Raw genomic sequence first — 10,159 nt, forward strand, 5'->3', positions numbered from 1 at the left:
ACTCATCCACCTTTGCCAACTCTACTCTGTGCATCCTCACCATTCCTCTGTCCTCCCTCTCTTTCCCACACATATATTCTTAGTCATGTTGACCTTCATTCCTCTCCTCTCTAGTGTATATCTCCACCTCTCCAGGGTCTCCTCAACCTGGTCCCTACTCTCATTACAGATCACAATGCCATCCACAAACATCATAGTCCACGAGGACTCCTGTCTGATCTCGTCTGTCAACCTGTCTATCACCATTGCAAATAAGAAAAGGCTCAGCGCTGATCCTTAATGTAATCCCATCTCAACTTTAAACACATCCATCACTCCTACTGTAGACCTCACCTCACCACTGTCACACTACCCTCGTACATATCCTGTACCACTCTTACATACTTCTCTACCACTCCCAACTTCCTCATGCAATACCACAACTCCTGTCTAGGCATCCTGTCATATGCTTTCTCCAAGTCTACAAAAACACAATGCAACTCATTATGACCTTCTCTGTACTTCTTCATCAACACTCTCAGAGCAAACATCGCATCTGTAGTGCTTTTTCCTGGCATAAAACATACTGCTAATCACTAATCATCACCTCCCTTCTTAACTTAGCTTCCACTACTCTTTCCCATAACTTCGTGCTGTGACTGATCAGTTTAATCCCTCTGTAGTTACTGCAGCTCTGCACATCATCCTTATTCTTAAAAATCTGTACCAAAACACTTTTTCTCCATTCCGCAGGCATCCTCTCACTTTCCAAGATTTTATTATACAATCTGGTTAAAAATTCCAATGCCATTTCACCTAAACACCTCCATGCTTCCACAGGTATATCATCTGGACCAACAGGCTCTCCATTCTTCATCTTCTTCATAGCTATCCTTACTTCCTCCTTGCTAATCCACTGCACTTCATGATTCACTATCCGCACTTCATCCAACCTTCTCTCCCTCTCATTGTCTTCATTCATCAACCCCTCAAAGTACTCTTTACATCTGCTCAACACACTCTCCTTGCTTGTAAGTATGTTTCCCTCATTATCCTTTATCACCCTTACCTGCTGCAAGTCTTTACTAGCTTGGTCCCTCTGTCTAGCCAATTAGTACAGGTCCTTTTATCCCTCCATAGTGTCCAACCTTTCATACAATTCTTCATACGCCTTGTCCTTAGCATTCACCTCCTCTTTCTTTACCATATGCCTCATCTCCTTATACTACTGTCTACTTTCTGACAATCCCACTTCTTCTTCACCAACCTCTTTCTCTGTATACTCTCCTGTACTTTCTCGTTCCACCACCAGGTCTCCTTGTCCTCCTTCCTCTGCCCAGATGTCACACAAAGCACTTTTCTAGCTGTCTCTCTTATCAGCTCTGCAGTAATTACCCAGCTATTTGATAATTCTTCACTGCCACCCAGTCCCTGTCTTAATTTTTCCCTGAACTCCACTTTACAATCATCCTTTTTCAACTTCCATCATTTGATACTTGGCACTGCCCTTACACTCCTTCTCCTCCTCCTCTTGATCACCAATGTCATCCTATAGACCACCATCCTATGCTGCCTAACTACACTTTCCCCTGCCATCACTTTACACTCTCCAATCTACTTCAGACTGGCTCTCCTACATAGCATATAATCCACCTGTGTGCCATCTTTCTCCATTCTTGTATGTCACCCTGTACTCCTCCCTCTTCTTAAAATACATATTCACCACAGCCATGTCCATCCTTTTTACAAAATCCGCTACCATCTGCCCTTCTGCATTCCTCTCCTTAACACCATACCTAGCCATCACTTACTCATCCCTTCTGTTCCCTTCACCAACATGCCCATTGAAATCCATTCCAATCACAAATGTCTCACCCTTGGGTACACTCATCACCACTTCATCCAACTCACTTCAAAATTTTTCTTTCTCATTCATCGCACACCCAACTTGTGGAGCATATGCACTAATGACATTCATTATCACGCCATCAATTTCCAGCTTAATAAACATAACTCTATCTGCCACTCTTTTCACCTCCAAAACACTCTTGGAATACTCTTCCTTCAGGATAACCTCTACACCATTTCTTCTCCCATCCACACCATGATAGAGGAATTTGAACCCACCTCCGATACACCTGGCCTTACTCCTTTCCATCTGGTCTCTTGCATGCACAATATATCAACCTTCCTTTTCTCCATCATATCAGCTAGCTCTCGCCCTATACCAGCCATACCGCCAACATTCAAAGTTCCTACCCTCACTACCACACTCCCAACCTTCCTCCTCTCTTCCTGCCTTGGGGTATGCCTTCCCCCTCTTCTCCTTCAACCAACAATATATATTTAGATATGTGTGTGTGTGTGTGTGTGTGTGTGTGTGTGTGTGTGTGTGTGTGTGTGTGTGTGTGTGTGTGTGTGTAGTATATATTTATATATAATATAGGAATACATATATGCATTCCCTACAAAAGATCAAGTGTGTGTCTGATCAAAAGCTGTTTAGTTGACCATTTATGATCAGTTTAACAGCTGATTAACAGGTGTCCGAGATCACACAATTCCTAGGTTTGGGGAATAATGTCCTTACTCTGTGTTGGTTTAATTTCAGGATTAGTAGATATAATTAGCAAAGGGTGTGTGGGGTGCAACCCAGTATAATGTGTGTGGGGGGGCTTTCCCTCTGCAAAAAACAATTCCTTGTTTTGTTTTTTTTTTATTTTAAAATTGTCATGCACCAAGGCTGTTTTTCAACACATGCCTTGTAGAGTGTCAATGATGGTGTTCTTCAAATTTTTACGTCAATGTTTTATATGTCAATGTTTTGATAATGGATGTATTTGATCAGTAATGCAACAGCCATATGTCTCTCGCACACACACACACACACACACATATATCTATATATATATATATATATATATATATATATATATATATATATATATATATATATATATATATATATATATATATATATATATATATATTTATATATATATTTGATCTTAGTTTGTGGTCTGTGAATTTCACGACATGTGCTGATGTTCCAAGGATAACTGAGTACCACCTCTCAACACGTCATGGAATTCACAGATCATAAACTAAGATCAAATTTTGGAGGTAAATCTGGCAGAGAAGCAAATCTTGTACAAAATGCACATGTCTTACCTACCAAATAAAGCTGTTCAAAATATGGAATGGTGTCAGCTGCATAAATTGGACATGATGCAAGTAAACTTAAAAATGCATCTGGAATACCTTCTGGTGGCAAAAAAGGAAACAAATCAGTTGTTTAACAGCAGTATGGAATGCTGTTTCAGCTGCATAATTATAAAACAAACCTAAGTCTTGGATATGTCTTTGAGTATTTTCTGGAAGATGAATGAAACATCCTATTAAATTTACTACAGGAAAATTATGGTGCATACTCTGAAGGATGAGCAATTCAAAATCATTGACACTATAAACAGGTGAACGACAACACTAATACACAACAAATAGCCTTAAAATTCAATTCCACATCAAACTGTAACATCTGTGTGACACGTACTACATGAATACAGTAATAAAGGGATATATCTTACACTTCCTAATAATGACTATGCAGATGTGTATTGAATACAGTTGTTTCAAAAGATTGCTACTCAACAAATATGTGCTATCAATTATCCATGTCTGGTGGATAAATTCAGCAAATTCTTTGCCATAGTCAGACATCAAGCATATACCTTTCTCATCCTGCATCTCCCATGACAAAAACAGGCAGCAGATAATGGCCAGTCATCCACATTATTATGAACTATAGTAGCAGGACACTTCTGCCAAACAGTCATGCTTTTAGCCAACACAATGGACAGTTTGAAATAGAGAGCCTTCATCAAGGGTATGTTACCATTAACCTTTTCAGAGAAAGTGCTCAATACATTTTTAACTTCACAAAGGTAGTGCCTTCAATGAGTAGCTCTATGTTTTAGTGCAGACATAGTAAGTTCTCTCTCACTTGCTAAAAATCACACATATGATCATGACACAGACTTCTACAATACATCTACACACACAAAGTAAAAATTGTTATAGCTCAACTGGGGCAGCTTACTCTGCATTTTAAATTGTCAACACCAAGATCACTTTCCTGTTTCATTCACATTCCAAAGATATCCCTCCACAATAAGCATATTGTTAACACAATGTGGTTCCACACAAGGATAACTTTGACCAACAGTTCCTATACCAAGAACCGTATCTACCAAGCTTTTATTACAAGAAGCCATCATAAACAGTTACAGAGCTGTATAGTTTCCACAATGCAAACTCTTTCAGTACCAGAAATATATATACATATATATATATATATGTATATATATATATATATATATATATATATATATATATATATATATATATATATATATATATATATATATATATATATATATGTATAGGTCTACTATATTTGGTCGAATTACATTTGGTTGAAAATGATTTCAGGCAGCCCACTTCACTGAAAATGCATTTCACTGAAAACCCATTTAGTCGAATTCCAGTTGGTCGAAAATGGAATATAGCTCCTGCTCCACTGCAATGTGACCCTGGAGTGAGAATATAAAGTAAGGGGGCTGTGGGGGGCACAGCCCTCTACAGTGGGGGGGCCCACATAATTGCTGTGTATGCACTATTATATACATGTGCATCAGTTAAAAATACATTGAAACATATAATGTCAGTAAAAAACTAGTTGCAAAATGTGGAGGGCTATGCCCCCCACACACCCCCTAACTTTATATTCTCTCTCCAGGGTCACACTGCAGTGGAGCAGGGGCTATATTCCATTTCTGACCAAATGGAATTCGACCAAATGAGCTTTCAATCAAATGATCTTTCAGTGAAATCATTTTCAACCAAATGTAATTCGACCAAATATAGTAGACCCATATATACATATATATATATATATATATATATATATATATATATATAAATATATATATATATATATATGGTTCTACCTGACTTAGTTGACAGCTTAGAACACCGACAATGGAATCCGGAGCTCCAGAAGATCGACAATGAAGAAGGCCGACGCGAATCGCGAGTGCCAGAACATCGACAATGCAGAAGACCGACACGACGGATGACAACACCGACGCCGAGGATGCCGACATGGGAAAAGGCTGTGTGAGTATGCGGTAGTGACGGACGTTAGGGTGTGAGTCAGGTAAGTGTGGATATTGATGGTCTGTGGGGATAGGGGTGGGTTAAGTGAGTTAGGGTTAGGGAGCGGGTTAGGTAAGTGTGCGGTAGGGATAGACTTTGGGATAGGGGCGGGTTAAGTGAGTTAGGGTTAGGGAGCGGGTTAGGTAAGTGTGCGGTAGGGATAGACTTTGGGATAGGGGCGGGTTAAGTGAGTTAGGGTTAGGGAGCGGGTAAGGTAAGTGTGCGGTAGGGATAGACTTTGGGTTAGGGGCGGGTTAAGTGAGTTAGGGTTAGGGAGCGGGTTAGGTACGTGTGCGATAGTGACGGACCTTAGGGTTAGGGTAAGGTTTAGTGTGGGTTTGTAAGGATTTTGGTGTGCTTGTGTTGTGTGTGTGGTTTGTGGAATGGGGATGTGTTTTGTTTTTTATTGTTGTTATTGTGGTGTGTGCAGTGTATGGGGTTTCGTGTTTGTGTACCGTCGGTTATTTCGTTGTCGGGTATGTGAGGTTTCGTGTTAATGCACTGTTGATCATGTGGTATCGGTGATGTCGTTGTCGGTGTTGTGTGGTTTCGACTATGTCAGGTAGAACTATATATATATATATATATATATATATATATATATATATATATATATATATATGAGAACACTTCACAATGCCAAAATCCTGAAAGATCGAATTTAATATGGCCAAGACCATATGATTGAACTTTCAGAATCCCGACATAGTGAACAGAGCTCTGCATACAGCACAGAATTGGAGATTTCCCTTTTCTTCGCTGTAGTGCGATCTCGGAGTTGGAATATTTAAGTAGTGGGGTGTGGGGGGCTTGGCCTCCTGCAGAAACATTTAAATCGTTGTCTTTTTTTTTTTTTGTTTTGATTTGTTTCGGAATTTTAATAGTCTAAAACATTGATCATATGGTCTTGAGCATATGAAATTCGATGTTTCGGAATTTTGAGATTCTGAAGTAAATCCAGTACTTACATATTATTGCAACCAAATTGCGACCTGAAGAAATGGCTCTTTTCCAAGCCGTACTCCTTCCGAAATATGTACTCTAAGTTTGTTAACAGGAGAAAATAATACTCTGTTGTAGTTCCTCCTACATGTGTGGCCAATATATCGAAATACTTTTGCTTTTTTTTTTTTTTTTTTTGTTTTTTTTGGGAGGGTAGTTGGGCGGATAGACAATGAGCTGTGAGTGTTGTAACACACTAACCACTTTTCCCTGTTCATTGATGGTGGGTATTTGAACCAAGAACTTTGTAAGTGCATGGCATTAGTTAGGCACACTTTACACATTTCAGGACTGAGAAGTGGATCACCTTTTACTAAAAGTGGTGATGAAATCTGTCATTGTAATCATACCTCTCAACCATGCACAGAAAATTGAGTACAGCAGTCACCATCTAAATGAGGAATGTTTCACGTTCAAATGCCGTACCCTTCCTGATATTTACGTCAGTGCAAGCATTTTTTTAAACCAGGTAACTTAATTACAGCAGTCTTTTAAAAATGTATCTCCACTTTTACGTTTCTTTTCACTTCCGTTTACAGCTTTTTGGGGAATTTGTTAAGAATGCAGGTGACAGATTCATCCTAACAATACTACACCACACACACAAGGTATATCATGCTGTGATCCTCCAGAAATAAAATCATTTCACCTAAAAGCATTTACAGAAGACATACTGAAATGGATTACACTTAAGACACATAGATCGAATGATATGGTATGGTAAAACTGGGAATTACAATCAGAGGCACTGAGTCTGTTATCTGGTTGCGATAATATGTAAGTACTGGGAATCCATATATGCACACCCACACACACACACACACACACACACACACATATATATATATATATATATATATATATATATATATATATATATATATATATATATATATATATATATATACTAGCTGTACCCGGCCAAGCGTTGCTGTGGCTCAGTCTGGTTAAATGGAAAAGAAAGAAAAGAGAAAGCGCATGTTTCTAATATATTTAATTTCACAATGCTTGTGGGTATACAATATTTTTTGTTGTTCCATTGTCTGTGCAGATATAGAGATTGTCTGGTTTGCCGACTCTAGAACATGGAACATATAATTGTCCATGTGAGAAGCAATCCGTGTGTAGATCTAAACCGCACAATTCTAAAGATTGGCCCTGAGCTTTGTTGATGGTTATTGCAGATGCCAATTGAATTGGGAATTGCGATCTCTTAAATTGAAATGGCATATCCTTTGGAATCATAGGAATGTGAGGAATGAGGACATCTTCACATTTGAAAGGTCCTGTCAAGATTGTTGCTTCTATGACATTGCTCATTAATTTTTTTACTGCAAGCCGCGTGCCGTTGCAAAACTTTGGCTGATTGATATTTCGCAACATGATAATTGGCATGCCGATTTTCAATTGCAGTACGTGCAGTGGCATCCCTGGCAGATCGAGTGAATTCAAAAATTCTGTTGGATAATTAACCGCTTCATCTGCTTCCACAACAGTGTCGACAGACTTGTATGTGACTGCCTCGCTTTGAATGTTAGACTGAATAATATTGTTAAGTTCGTAGACGTCTTTGTTCTTGGCCGCAAGAATAGCTCATTCGTTCAGCCAATCATGATTCTTATACTTGGTTTGAATATTGGGAAATACTTTTTCAACCAATTCTTCTTTTGATGTCACTAAATTGCAGAAGTTATGAGGCAATGAAATTCGTCCTAAGGTCAGATCAACCGGCACCTTTCCATTCCCAATTTCCAGCAATTGATGTGAGAATATCTCAGCTGATCGATCATTTTGCAGCTGGACATGCATATTTGTAGTTAATTTTAATGTCTTTATGTGTCGCCACAAAGTAGAGTATTTCAGGCAAGCATTTATTTCGTCCGCTGATGTCGATCGAGGAAGTACAGGTAATGTTTGCCTGAAATCTCCTGCAACCAATATTAATGCATTCCCAAATGGTTTGATGTTTCCACGCAAATCTTGCAATGATTGATCAAGAGCCTCGAGCGATTTTTTGTGCGCCATTGTGCATTCATCCCAAACAATAAGTTTGCATTTTTGCAATACCTTTCCCATGTTAGATGCTTTGGAAATGTTGCACATGGGAGTCTCAATGAATTGCATGTTCAATGGCAATTTCAAAGCAGAATGAGCAGTTCTTCCACCTGGTAGCAATGTCGCAGCTATTCCAAATGATGCAAGAGCTAAGGCTATGCCATTTTGGGATTGAAATGCTGCCAGAATCAATGTAATTAGGAACGTTTTACCAGTTCCTCCTGGCGCATCTAAGAAGATTTCTCCAACCCCGTTATTGACAGTTTGCATTATTTGATCATAAATGCCTTTTTGCTCAAGCGTTAGCCTAGTAATATTTGATTGCACATATGACAAAAGATCACCCATGTTGTAATTTTGTTCACGACACAATTCTACATCGAACGAAGCAGCAGCAGAACGATTCGGTGATGGCATTCCCAATTGATTGAGAACTTTGTTCCTGATTTCTAAGCACAAATCGTCAGTCATTATCAATGCTTCGTTGTAGATTTCTGCTGTGAAATCCATGTTCATATTTGAATTTTCCTTGCGTATTTGATGGAAAATATCTTCAGCCATGTGCGATTTATATTTCTCCCATAACTCTGTTGGAGATGAAGGAGACCAGGCGGTCAAAATGATTGCAAACAATGCACAAATTTGATTTGGATGTGTCATTAATGCATACATGCCAGTGTCGGTCATTCTCCAATAAATTCAGAGCTTGACATGCACTGCGGAAAGTGGCTTGTGTAACGCCGTTGACAATTCTCAATTGCTGGAAAGACGTTGGGCCAGGCACATTTACCAACAGCATGCAGAGAAAGAAGCATTCATCTTGATTGGGATGCACAGTGTACAGTCTGCCTATCATAGTTTCTTTGAATATGCCAGGTTGTCCGTTGACTCGCTCTCCTCGTTTGTGTCGTTCAAATGATTTTCTACTCACATTCCATGGGTAATACATAGGCACTTCCGAATACAGCAGTGTTTTCGCAAATGCGTCATTTTGACATAACGTGAAGAAAGCAGTTAACATTGTAGCCGGTGGATTCAGGGCTATTTGTTGCACATTTGCAGCTGTGAAATAAACGTGTTGTCCATTTTCTAGATGTACTGCTAAGTGAACAACAGCTGGACTTCGTTCATGTATGGGAAATGAAAGAATTCGCCATACAGCTTCATTGCTGCTTATGTATTTTCCAGCCTGATACTGTGCGATTTCATCGATATGTATGACCGCATTCCTATCACTTCTTTCTGGTTGCACACCAAAAACTGCCAATGTCGCTGCCTTTATTCACGTACTTACAAATGTATTTGATCAATTTAACGGAGTTACAGTATTCCACATTTATGTGCGCTTTGTACGTTTTTGATAGCAAAGGCGAATATGGAACAACCCACCAGTTATCTACTTCAATGTCACCATTTCGCATTTGTATGGTTGCTAATTTACCACCATCTTCTGCTGATATTCTTCTGTATAAAGGATATCCATCGTTTCCTGTAACTGTGTTGGATACTAATGTTCGAGGATATCGTTTAGAGCATTTTCCATCTATCATGCATGGTGAATTTAGATTCAGTGTACTGCAAGGTCCATGTATCATATTTTTCGTCACAACTTTATGCAAATCCTTATCGACGTCGGCATCGGGTATTTCAGCGTATATTACATCGTCGATTTCATTTGAAGTGATTTTGTTATAGAGCCAGATTAGTATATGTGCGTGTGGCAATCCTCTCTTTTGCCATTCCACTGAGTACATCCAGCAGCACACAGAGCCAAACACTTCATGTTTTACCATGAAATCCATCAGCGATTTCAGCTTCTGTCTGAAAACACGTGCTGTGATGTCATGCCTATCCACCGGCAATTGCCCAGGAAGTAAGAGCTGTTGTATATCGTCCCAAGCTGGAT

Source organism: Protopterus annectens, chromosome 6.part0, assembly GCF_019279795.1.
Source record: "Protopterus annectens isolate FY-2018-M chromosome 6.part0, PAN1.0, whole genome shotgun sequence".
In the NCBI taxonomy this organism is placed as follows: domain Eukaryota; kingdom Metazoa; phylum Chordata; order Ceratodontiformes; family Protopteridae; genus Protopterus; species Protopterus annectens.